General features: G+C 39.8%; 1 protein-coding gene across 4 annotated transcripts in view; it reads right to left on the bottom strand.

Annotated features, from left to right (window-relative positions):
* Positions 1 to 10,734, bottom strand: part of Orc4 (origin recognition complex subunit 4) — a 37,793-nt gene extending 27,059 nt beyond the window's left edge. The window contains exons 1-2 of one of the 4 annotated variants that reach the window (XM_050139949.1): positions 9,573 to 9,715; positions 3,752 to 3,841 (exon numbers count right to left, since the gene is read on the bottom strand). The gene's annotated coding sequence lies outside the window, so the exon portion shown is untranslated. Of the gene's footprint in view, positions 1 to 3,751; positions 3,842 to 9,572; positions 9,727 to 10,405; positions 10,523 to 10,616 lie in introns of those variants that run through there. The other 3 variants (XM_050139948.1, XM_050139947.1, XM_050139946.1) reach the window with 3 other exon arrangements.
* Between the last annotated feature and the right edge of the window lie 2,592 nt (positions 10,735 to 13,326).

Genomic DNA, 13,326 nt, shown 5'->3' with positions numbered 1-13,326 from the left:
TTCCCCAAATTAAGGAAAAATACATACATACATACATATATATGTATACACACATACACACACACACAGTGTTTTAGTTATGGTTTCTATTATTGTGATGAAACACCATGCCCGAAAAGCAAGCTGGGAAGGAAAGGGTTTATTAGGTTTATACTTCAGCATTGCTGTTCATCACTGAAGGAAGTCAGGACAATAATTCAAACAGGGGAAGATCCTGGAGGCAGGTTCTGATGTAGAGGTCATGAAGGGGAGCTGCATACTGGCTTGCTTCCCATGACATGCTTAGTCTGCTTTCTTATGAACCCAGGGATGGCACCACCCACCTTGGGCTGGGCCCTCTCCCACTGATCAATAAAGAAAATGCCTTACAGCTGGATCTCACAGAGGCATTTCCTCAATCAGAGGCTCCTTCTTCTGTTGACTCTAGCTTGTGTCAAGTTGATACACAAAACCAGACAATACAAGATGCAAGAAACATACAGAACAAGTAAAACTAGAAAAGTCCTTATGGCCTATTATAGTCAAAACATTAAATAAACAACAGAGAGGATACTAAAAAAGCAAGAATAAGAGCCAACAAGTTATCTATGAAGGAAACCTACCACAATACTAGCTGATTTCTCAAATGAAACTTTTAAAGCCAAAAGAGGCTTGGACAAGTTGTAAAGACTACAGATGCCAACCTAGGCTACTGTACCCAACAAAACTACCTGTAATAGTGGAAGTAGGAAGAAAATGTTCAGTGAATGAAACAAGTTAAAGTCATGTTCTAAGTCAAATTAGACTGCTGTAGGTTATTGCCACGATGTAAGTTCTACTGGACACTTAGAAATAGTGTGTTGGTCTTAATTAGCACCTGTGCTAATATTATTGGTATCCTGTTTAGAAAATCTTTCCCTGTGCCAATTAGTTAAGACCTTTACTCACTCTTTCTTCTTCTATCAGATTCATGGTTGTCATGTCTTATGCTGGGGGGGGTGACTTTGATCCATCTGAAGTTGAGTTTTGTGCATGTTGATAAATGCGGATCTATTTGCATTCTTCTATATTCAGCCATCAAGTTTGTCCAGCATCATTTGTTGAAGATGTTGTCCCTTCTCCAAAGTTGTATTTTTAGCTTTTTTTTTTGTCATAAAATAAGGTGTCTATAGTTGTGTGTACGAATGTGTCTGAGTCTTAAATTTAAATCCATTGATCAATGTGCCTTCTTTCATGACAATACCACACTCTTTTGCTTGAAATCTGGGATGGTGATACCTCTAACATTTTTTTAAAAACTATTATTCAGGATTGTTGTACTTATCCTGTTTTTGTATGTATGTTTCCATATGAGGCTGAAACTTTTTTTCTATTTCTGTGATGAATTGTATTGGGATTTTGATGATGACTATGTTGAATTTGTAGATTGCTTTTGGTAGAATGGCAATTTTCAGAATTATAATCTCATGAATCCATGATTATAGGAGACCTTTAGATCTTCTGATGTCTTCAATTTCTTTATTCAGTGTCTTAAAGATTTACTTACAGAAGTCTTTCACTGTCTTGATTTTCTTATCTCAGCTGACAGTAGCCAGAAGCCAAAAACCCCAACAGCAGACATAAGAAGCCCTCTTTTAAAGCTGGCTAGAGCTGCCTAACAGAGTCCCCCAAATACAGCCAAAGCTGTTGTCTTTTGCTACAAGCTCAAGGTGGAAGGTAAGTCCTTATTGCTGAAGACAGCATGCACTTCAGAAACAGGGCCCAGAGACATCTGAGCTTGAACTGACCTGAACACCCTCTCCCCGAGGACTAGCATTCATGGTACCAGAAATTGCCACACAAGCTTCCAAAGGAGGGAAACAACCAACAATCCTACCCAGCTATGATACCTGTGAACCACGTCAGTGACCAGTATGGTGGCACACATATTTTGGTGGAATTAAGACTCACTCAACAAATGGGATACCATGCCTAGCACTAGAAACCTAGTAACTACTCAGAACTAGTAATAATGGTTATTAGAGAAGCATCTACAACCACTAATTTGCTAGACCAGAATAATCCCTTAACAAAAAATCTATAAACGATGGTTTTTATACGCAAAGATAAGTGTAGTCTTCATACCTCAATAAGGAAATTTCTTTCTGAAAAAGATGAAGATTACTACAGAAAACCACAATCAATCAAAATATAGAGTCGTGGAGTCTAGTTCTAGTGGATATATACAAAAATTATTCCAGGCACCTAAGACTTAATGAACATTGTGTAATGAGGGGAGGGGGGAAAATTTTAAGAGCTAAAAGATCAGGAAGTTTGCTGTAGGACTATGTCTTCTAGTAAAATTAGAAGCTATACTCATAAAGTCTCACCAGCATGACTGCCGAAACATAAGTTGAAACACGAATGATACCAATGGACATTCCAAACTGGACTGGGAAAGGACCACAAGGTCTCAACACTATACAAGAACTATAGGCAAGTTAATAAAGTTGGGAGTGTGAGAGGTGGTTGTGGTAGATTAAATAAGAAAGGCTCCCATAGGCTCATATAGGTATGGCCTTCAAGTAGGTACTGTCATGTTGAAAGAAATGTATCACTGGGGGTGGGCTTTGAGGTTTCAAAAGCCTGTGCAATGTTAAGGTTCAGTGTCTCTGTCTTTGTGTGTGTGTCTCTCTCTCTCTGCCCGTGGGTCAACATGTAGCTCTTAGCTCTGCTCCAGAGCCATGCATGCCACCATGATGATAACCAACTAAACCCAGGAAACTGTAAGCAAGCTCCCAATGCTTTCTTTTATAAGAGTAGCACTGGTCGTGGTGTTTCATCACAGTAATAGTAACTCTAACGAACACAGTGGTCTTTCCCAGGTAGGAGGACACCAACTGGTCACCCAGTGCCAAATGGTCAACTGTGAAAACATGTATACAAATAGCATTAAATATGGATTCAACGGGCCATATGAAGGACTATATATGTCAGCAATAACAATTCCTGAAAAAAAAAAAAAAACCGCAGGCCATGAATTTGAAAGAGAATAGGAGAGTATATGGGAGGGTTTAGAGGGAGGAGGGGAAGCAAGAAATGTTAACAAAATTATAATCTCAATAATAAACAAATATTAATAAAGAAAATGTTAAACAAATTTTAACTCCTAGATCCACAAAAATACCAAGGTAACAAGGTAAACAGTTTCTTCCCACATTTGAGAATCAATGACAGACACTGAGGATATAAATTTAATGGAGCAGGAGCAGAAAATGGATGTTTCCCTACCTTGACACATTTATATGGGTTCCTATTCCTGACACAGATCTTAAGAAATGTCAAGCAAAACTTTAATAAAATATAGGAACAACACTAAAGACACAAGAGGAACTTTTAGCTTCGGACCTGTTTCTTAAACCAGCAGTAAACAGAGTCTAACTTTGAACTAATTAGTATAAAATCTACTAAAGATTTATTTACCATCACTCCTCAAACACATACCAATTCTTGCAAAGCACCAATGAAACTCACACTAATGCTAAAGTAGGAAATAATCATGATCTTATAAACAGATGCTCAAAAACATTTGACAAAATAAAACACTGATCCATGATATTAAAAAAAATGAAGCAAAGTTGGGTTTTTTTTCTGACATGGTAAATACTATTTATAAAAAAAGAACTAATAGCGGACAATGAGGACTACTGAGACCTCAAGAACAATGGCAATGGGTTTTTGATCCTACTGAACGTAATGGCTTTGTGGGAGCCTAGGCAGTTTGGATGCTCACCTTACTAGACCTGGATGGAGGAGGGTGGTCCTTGGACTTCCCACAGGGCAGAGAACCCTGATTGCTCTTTGGGCTGACGAGGGAGGGGTACTTGATTGGGGGAGGTGAGGGAAAGGGGAGGCGGCAGTGGGGAAGAGACAGAAAACTTTAATAAATTAAAAAAAAAAGAAAGAAAAAAGAACTAGAGCTGGCAGACTTACTTTTAATGTAAAATGCAAAAGTTTCCACCGTTTTTATTCAAATGGTATTAAAATCCTTATAAAATGCAAGGTAAGAAAAGTCAAGGACATACACATGAAGGGGGAAAATGGACTTTGCCAAATACCTATCGTGTTAAGTTTATGAGTAAGAAATGTAAAATTTCCCATTGCTTTCTTATGACACAACATAATTTCCAAATTAAAATGATACTATTCACATTTGCATACATATGTGGGTGCCTATTTGTGCGTGCATACACACACACACACACACACATTCCTAGGTACAAATCCAGTAAGATATGTACAAGATCTATAAAAGAAAAACCACAATATTCAAATTACAAAATTAACTCAGTTTCCCGAACCCAGTGTTAAGCTGGACTTAACTAAAAGGTTTTGCTCTTTCATGGTTTGGAATATGTAAACAAAAAGACTCCAACTGGGAGGAAATATTTGATCCTATTTGATTAGATTCAAAATACATAAAAAACTCTTAAAATGCTATCATGAAAACAACCTATTTTAAAAATGCCGATGATTTAAACTCACATCTCATCAAATAGGGTGACAAGAAAGCATGAGATGTTCAATATCATATCCTTAAAGAAATTAATAGTCAGAAAGTTTTCTATCACTCCACAGCTATTAGAAAATTTAAAACAACAATTTCATTAATTGCTGGAAAGTCTTTGAGTTAATGATAACGCTGCTTGTATTATTTAACACGCAATAGTAGTAAAAAGAAGGCAGGACCCTAGCATCAGGGCCTTATTAATTTACTGCTCTTTGCTTCTAACTGTGGATGTAACCTGACTTTTCAAGTTACTGCTGCTATGACTTTCTCGTCATGATAGACTAGAACCTGAAGCTGAGTTGGGGTGCTTTTGTTCGAATATTTATAACAGCAGTTAAGACACTCATGGTATATGTATTTTACTTGAAATTGATGCCTAGTCTCTCATTGGGTACACCTGAATTCAAGTTATTTCCTACCTAAATATCTAAATAGCTGAGATTAAAGCTACATGCTACCATATCCACAATTAATTTTTACTAGTAACCATGGAAACTTAGAAGCAGCATGTTTTTCAGTATAATAAACTTATACAGTCCTACAATGATTTTTTTACTGTGCTAAAAAGAAGCTATGAAACCATGAAAAGACAGAAATAAACTTTAGATAGCTACTCCTAAGTTAAGAAAGAAGCCAAGTGGGAAATGCTACAGACTGTCTAACTATATAGCTGATGAAACAGGCAAAACTATAGAAACACTGACAGCAGTCACAAGAGGTATTTTTCCTCCATGACAGCATACTAGAAATACCATATGACATCTCCCAGAGTGTGTAATACACGGACAATTCCACTGTCAACTCTGGACTTGCATTGATGTTTTAACATTGGCTCATTAACTGTAACTAATATAACAAACTAAGGCAGGAGTTCATACTAGAAAATAGGTCAATAGTAGAGAGTGCTGGACAGGGCTGACAAGCAGGGGTGTAGGAACTTACTCCTGTTTAAAATTGCATGTTTAACTTACCTTACACATTAGTCTAATTCTGAAACCAAATTTGCCTCTATGTACAAGAAGACAAGATATTAAGACTAGAAAATATTTTTAAGCAGTTTATTTCCTGTCTAAGGTAATGATTTCAAGAGTAAAAATGACCACTTCTTGTGGCAGTCCAGGCTCTAATTCTGTGGAATCTGGATCAAGTGAATCATGGTAAATTCAAAGCCAGTCTAGGTAACACAGGGAGTGCTACAACAGCCTGGGGCTACATAGGCTATCTTGTCTCAAAACCAACAAAACACAAAATAGACAAACAAAAGATGATGTACTTTTCCATGGTTTATATTTAAAACTGCCTCACAACTCTGTTACAGGGAGACTTTACTTGGCACTTTTCTTAGTATTGGACAATTACGGTGTTGGGTAAGATAGTTGTCACAGTCTGTATTTTCTGTCTCAGAACAGTTTTCAGTTACTTTGGCTAATTCTTCTGGTATTAAATTATACAGCCTTAAATGACATTGTTTTTCAATTTTAGGAATCACTATTAAAGCTGATGTAGATTTAGCCTTTTAATACAAATATTCCAACCACTTACATGTCTCTGTAATGCCTACGTATCAGTTGTCCAGTCCTAAGCAAATGCTACTTGTCAAGGTATCCTTCCCACACACTCAGAAAAATCAGGAACTTCTATCACTTAATAAAACAACAAACAGCGTACATGAGGTTTAAAGTTATGGTTCGAGGCAGGCTGGACAGATCATCTTGCTAGGCCAAAACACTCTCACTTGCACACACTGACATTGAAAGAAATAAAGTACTCTGAAACTACAAGCCCAAATCTAAAAAGGGTAAATCAGAGGTAAGTTACATATCCAGTCATTTCCATGCTGATGACATATACAAAAGATATGGCTGGTAAAAAGGCTGACTCATTTGATACTGCTGGATTATGGTAAAATATCAGAGCCCACGGCCCACCAAAGGTACTCAGACAATCGCTTAACTTAAGTTGAGAAATTAAGGGCAATGTAATTAGGGTAAAGGAAAATGGCATAATTTTAAGTCCTGCTAAATGTTATACATATAGCGGGAAATCCTAAGATCTTGGTATGAATAAAGTCATTGGCCATTCAGCTCTTCATACAACCAATCAGAAGGCTCCTTAGTAAAGACACTTCTTCACAGTGTACAAAGAGATTATCCTACCGCATATTCATGTAATTTTCCATAGGCCACAGCTGGAACAAATACCCAAGAAATAAGGAAACATTGCAAGTCAGCAGAAACACAATCAATTTAGAACCTGTACTAAAAAGACAACACATTAACTATAAATACATGAAAATCAAAGTCAAGGTTTCAATTTTCAGGAGGTAATCACAAACAGTTCATTTATGTTTTTACAACAATGATATATTGATACCAGAAACCACAAGGACTCTCTAAAGCATACAAAGAATTCCACCTCCCCTCATCATAGTAAAATGGCTGAAAAATCATTCCAAAAAATATTTTTAAAAAATAAAACAACTTTTTCAATGTACCTGGAATTAGATTGAGAGCTAATTGCTGGAAAACAGTAACAGAAGTCACCCCCCTCAAACAAACAAACCAGCAGAATATTATCTTCAAAGTGGTGAAAAACAATCAGAAAGCTGCAAGAAACCTTAACCCCTCAAAACAGAACCAGAACAGGGCTTAGAAGCAAAGGAGTAAGAAAAGTGGGTGGTTGTCTGCATTAAGGAACTTCTAGAGAACATACTGATGTAAGAGGAAGAAGATACCAATAGGATGGTCAGAAAGACAGTACAGTAATCAGAAGTGGCAAAGATGAGGAAACTAACTCAACATTCAAAGTTGAGAACACTGCTGTCCAACGTAAGTGTAAATTCCAAGTAATTTAATATTTTCTAATATACTTAATAAACACTATAAAAACAATTCCTACTCATTTGTACTGTTTACATACATTTCAAGTGCTCAAAAGCCACATGAAGTTGATGACAAATGTACTGAATAGCACGAGAAGAAAACTTGTTTCCTGGAAATAAAGCTAAAAATAAAGTTTAAGGAACAATAACAACATATAAACTCAGACTGTTAAACATACTATCCAGAAGATAAGTAATACTCCAATAACAGATTAGCTATCTGCCACAATGCTACAAATCCCTATGGGAAACAGCAAACTAAAAAAAAAAAAAAAACAAAACAAAAACTACACAAAAGACTTAAAAAGATGATAAAAAAAAAAGAAAAAAAAAACAATTTCTGGAGTCAGGTGGTGGTGGCGCACATCTTTAATCCCAGTACGCAGGAGGCAGAGGCAGGCAGATCTCTGTGTGAGTTCCAGATAGCCTGGTCTACAGGAAAGCCAGAACTTTCTCAAACAAACAAAAAGCAAAAAACAAAACCACAATTTGAAAGAATAAATCCAGTAAGTTTCTGAAAAAGAAATGTCTTCAGTACAGAACTGTAATCAAGGCATTACAAATTATAAAACTAGATTCATCAGATCGGCAAAATTAAAATATCGTTGGTGAGATGGCACAAGTCAAGAGTCTATCACACACTGAGGCAGGAGTATAAAATGTCATATCCATTTTAAAATTTGGTGAAACTGAAGACAGACTTATACAAATCTACAAAAATAGATAACTATGTGCATAAGAAAACATTTATGCAGATATTCATAAATATTCTAAACTAGATCGTTTATAAGTAGTTAAAAACGAACATAAGTCTAATATCCATCAAGACTAACTGTGACTTTTTTTTTAAAAAGCTTGTATTGGGCTGGAGAGATGTCTCAGAGATTAAGAGCACAGGTTGCTCTTCCAGGGTTCCTGAGTTCAATTCCCAGAAACCACATGGTAGCACACAACACCTGAATAAGGTCTGGTGGCCTTTTCTGAAGTGCAGCCATTCCTAGCGGCAGAGCACTCTACACATAATATATATCTTGAAAAAGCTAGGCGCTGATGGCACACACCTTTAATCCCAGCACTAGGGAGACAGAGATAGAAGGATCTCTGTGAGTTCGAGGCCAGCCTGGTCTCCAAGAGATAGTTAGACAGCTGGGAACCTTTGTCTCGAGAAAAGAAAAATTGATTTTCTAATAAAGAAGTTTTGGGCCCATCTGACATAATTACCTCCCTCACACAAAGAAAAGGTAAGCACAGGGTAATGGATACATGAATAGGGTCCATTGTATGAACTTGCACCAAATAAAATTTGTAAAATAAAATAACTTGGACGGTGAATCATACTAAGCAGAACTAAAATTGATACTAACAATTCGAGGATCTTCGATTCTTTAAAAAAAATCCTATTAAGGGATTTCGCTCATTAAAGTATCTTTATAAAAAGCAATGAAAAACTAACGACTTTAATTGTAAAGAATGTGAAGGTGGAAAAGAAACCGTTAATTCACTATCTAAAAAAAAAAGAAACACCCAGATAAAAAACTTTCTCTTCTACGCAACAAGGAAAGAAAATTTGGAGGTGTCTCTTCTTTAAGGACAAAACTCAGCATGAGGGAACCACACAATCCCAGGCATTCTCCCTCAGAGCCTGCAGCCTTTTGTGTGGCAGCATTCCGGCAGAGCGTGCAGGGAGCCTTCCCTCAATCCTCCCCTGCCCGTTCCTTGCCTACTGCTTCTCCAAAAATCCCTAGGACGACAGAAAAGGAGGGGATGCAGGATGCGGCCCCGGCAAGGCTAACTAGAAGTTGATCCAAATTCACACATCCGGATTGGCTCTTCCAGAAGGGTCCCAGGCTCAGAAACAAGGGTGAAGTGGGGGGGGGGGTCACCTGCAGAGACCCCCGGCTTCCTCTCCACGCTGGCCAATCATGTACCTCCCCCTCGAGCCTTCTGCACCGAGTCTCAGCAGATCAGCAGCACTCTGCCCCGCTCGGGGCTCCGTCCTCAGCATCGCCGGGGATCCGGGAGCCTGCAGCAGCCCATCGGCTCCGGGCCTGCCTGGCCTGCACGAGCCTACCTCTCTCCCAGTCTCCCTCAGCCCGACATCTTCGCTCCTTCCGCCCGTCTGCGGCCACAGCCAACCCGACCCCGCCTCGGGACCCGCCTTACCTCTCGCTGAAAAGCCTGCCTACCCCGGGGCAACGCCGGCCGCCGCCGACAGTGAGGACCCAGGACGGTCACCTCCTTCCCGGCTCCGCTTTCCCCCTCCTGCTGCCAAGCACCCACCGCTACTCCCAGCATGCGCCGCGCTCCCACCGCCTCCCCGGCCCCGCCCCGGCTTGTCACGTGACCTCCCGCCCCTTCGGGCCCCGCCTACTTCCGTCCCTCCGCTTTCCCTAAGGAAGAAGGAGGCGGCTGGGGGTGTTAAAGAGTAGCAACTTCCTCCCTCCTCCCGCCCCCGCCCCTCTACCCCCTGCTACAATGTCTTCCGGGTCGGCAGCGCCTTGGAGCCTTCTGGGAAAACATCTCATTTCCTCCCCTCCCCCTCCTCCTGCCGTCAACCAACCAGCCTCCCGTCAGAAAGGGACATGCGCAGTGAGTGCCTCCCGTCTCTTCTACCCGAGCCCCCCCTCCCCCCCAAGCAGAGAGACCCCAGCAGCAGCAGCAGCTGATGATGAAGAGAGAGGCAGTGGCAGAGGGGGGGCACCTTTTATTTCTATTTTTAAAGGGACAGGACACTCATTTTACCCCACTTCAACCTTGAATTGAGGGGGGTGGGGGGAAGGCGGCTGAGTTCCTCCCCCACCCTCCAGCTCCGAGCCCTGAGTGGGGGATTGAGCCGAAGAGAGGAGAGGAGTTTCTTCTTCTTAGAAAACCCCCATCCACGACTCCTACCCCCTCAGCCCCTCTACTCGCCTGCTCCCTGAGCCCCTTCCACCCTCCTTCTCAGTGGCCGTGAGAGGAGGAGAGAAAGAGACCAAAAGCCTCTTAGCAACACAGACCCTTTGCTGTTGCTGCTGCTGCTGCTGTTGCTGCTGCTGCTGCTGTTGCTGCTGCTGCTGCTGCTGTTGCTGCTGCTGCTGCTGCTGTTGCTGCTGCTGCTGCTGTTGCTTGGCCCTGGCTGGAGACATCTCCCTACACTGGGAGCAGCCACTTCCCCAGCTCTCCTCCTCCTCCTTTGCCTCCTCCTCCTCCACTCCCCCCCTTTATTACCCTTTGTGTCATCCTCCACAGCTCCAGGGAAGGCACTCAAAAGTGGGGGGCAGGAAAGGTAAGTGCGTCTGGGGGGGCTCCATTGCCTTCCTCTAGCTCTGACTTTCACTCTGGGCGGCAGGAGCACCAAACCTCATACGCAGTGGAGCTCCGGGGTGAGGAGGGGGTGGTGCTGGGGGGTGAGTGAAGGAGGGGCTGGAGTGAGGAGGGGTGTGTGAGGTGGGGTGTCCACCCTGTCAGGGAAGGGAGGACACTTTTATTTTCCTTTGCTGTTGTCAAAAGTGGTTTCTCCAGCTACCATCTGATTGTGCCTGGCTTCAGTGGGGGAGACTACAAAAACAACCCCCTCCTTCCTCCAATGAGGCGCCAGGGAAAGAGACAGAAAGAGGCATACTTTCTAGATGTCACTTAAAAAATTACGTTTCGAGAGCTTTCTTCTCTCTCCCCAGGAAAAGCTGCCTGCATTTGTTTCTGAGTGGGAAAATGTCGGGATGTGAATTGTATTGGAACTGCTTATGCAGTTGTAGACCTGAGTGTTTCTCTTTTTGCTTCTGTCTGTGGCTTGGATATTGACTTTAGGGTTGGAAGACTTGACTGGTGTTCATGTTAAGTGTTTAGTTTCACCATTTTTTTTAAAATTTTGTCTGAATTGCATAGCAAATTTCAAATTTTAGTTCATGAGGCCTTTGGTTGGGTTTTACACTTGTATTTTTTTGGAAAATATTTGTTTCATGTTGGACTATATAAAGTTCAAAGCTTAAAATACTTGAAGTTTAAATGCCACTGGTAATATCTTTGCCCACATACGTTTCTGGTATTTATTTTCCATAACATGAGAATATTAGCTATTTCATAACTAAGTGGTTTTTTTTTTAACTCTGATCTTTGTAACTTGTCTGAACAAGTCATCCCCATTGAAAACTTTATGTTGTTCTTGCTGCATAGAAGGCCAAACCTCCCCATCAATATTTTGCTGGGTTGGTACCACTTTCAATTTTAACTGAATTATTTATTCACTGTTGTAAATTGAGACGCGTTTTTCATCCAGAGGTAGTGACCGAATTGTTCACAACATGTGAAAGAAAATAAATTTTTAAAATTCACTTTCATGAGCTAAAAAAAATCATCAAGTTGTAGCTAGTATGTTATAGTTAGATACAAATCGAAAGGTAAATGTGGATTTAGACTTATAGAATAACAGTTTTGATAAAAATTCTGCATTCTGTGTGGTATGTTCTTAGTGGTTTCATTCTATAGTGCAGTATTTTATTTATATTTATTTATCATTTATATTTCAAAAATAGTGCTATGTTTTATTTCATAAATACTAAAAATACATTTCTGTTGTAGGCCTCATAGCTGCATCTTACATTGGGAAGTGGTATTTTGTTTCATTTATGGATTTCTTTCCCCTTTTTTGAAGATGGATGCACACATTCATCTCCCTATTCTGTCTCTGTGCCTCTCTCTCCATTTTTAAACACTGCTTTGGTTTCTCTGATTCTATAATTTATGTCAACAATAGGGGAATAGCAATTTGATCAGCAAGAAGGATGGAAGAAATAGAAATCTATAATGATATTTGACATAGTATCTTTGATATAGTCTTACAATGTGATGATCCTTTTTGTTTGCTTTATTTTGTTTTCTTAATGGTAAAACCAAACCATTTTATACTCATATTTTAGTGACTGAAAGTCAGTACATCTGTAGAAACTTGTGCAGTAAAATTTTAATTATCAACTGTGTGTAAAATAGACATTTACACACCGGCTGGGAACTGTGTAGCAGTATACAGTATGGTCCTTTTTCTTTCATTTCTGTTATAAATTTGAACACCTTTTTTAGCCTTTCTCTGAGATGTGATTGCTGCACTTGAGCAGAAATCTGTGCTAGTTTCAATTTTGTCTCCCATCATAAATATTAGTAATATTGTTAATACTAATACTCCTAAGCTTTTCTGTCTTTTTACACACTTAGCAGTCATAATACAATGGATAGGAAGGAGAACTTATTAAAGTCACCTATGTTAATTATGCACCTTGTATAGACAATGAGATAGTAGTTGTCTAGTGGGCAGCTGAGTAAGAATTTGCAGGCAGGAACTTAATGCCTGTGTTTAGTTTGCGTTTCCTCTGTTTTGAGACAGGGTCTTTTGCATATAGCCTTTTGAGTGGTGGGATTACAAGCGTTTGCTACCATACCCAGCTGTTTGTATTTTCCTTTGAAAGTGTTCCTATTCTCCTAGTTCTTACTTAATCCCTACTATGGTTAGACCACTCTGTATTTTCTGTAAAGGAGATAAAGCTTATGGCCTGAAAACCTTCTATATATTTTTAGAATGCTTATATTTTAAGTGTTAAGTACTGTTGATATTTTAGGAGAATAATTTTTCAAGTTGATAATACCTTGGAGGTCACATTATATAACTCGTCACTTTCCAAGCTGTGATATTTAGAAGACCTGAAGAATTTACTCAAGATTCCAAGATTATGACCAAGGGTTTTTGGTCAGAAATGAAAACTTTCATGCCTAATTCCATGTACAGCAGTTCAAAGTTTTACACAGAGACTTTTCTCGAGACAGAGTCTGTGATCTGGAAAGCTCTATCTAGACCAGACTAGCTTAATTCACAGAGATCCACCCGACTCTGCCTCCTCAGTCCTGGGATTAAAAGCAAGCAGCCAGCATGCCTGTCTAGACTGATCCT

This window comes from Alexandromys fortis, unplaced genomic scaffold (genome assembly GCF_014885135.2).
Source record: "Alexandromys fortis isolate MF-2015 unplaced genomic scaffold, M_Fortis_MF-2015_v1.1 scaffold_33, whole genome shotgun sequence".
NCBI lineage: Eukaryota > Metazoa > Chordata > Mammalia > Rodentia > Cricetidae > Alexandromys > Alexandromys fortis.
Note: the sequence above shows the minus strand (reverse complement) of the source record. Positions and strands in the feature narration are given on the sequence as shown.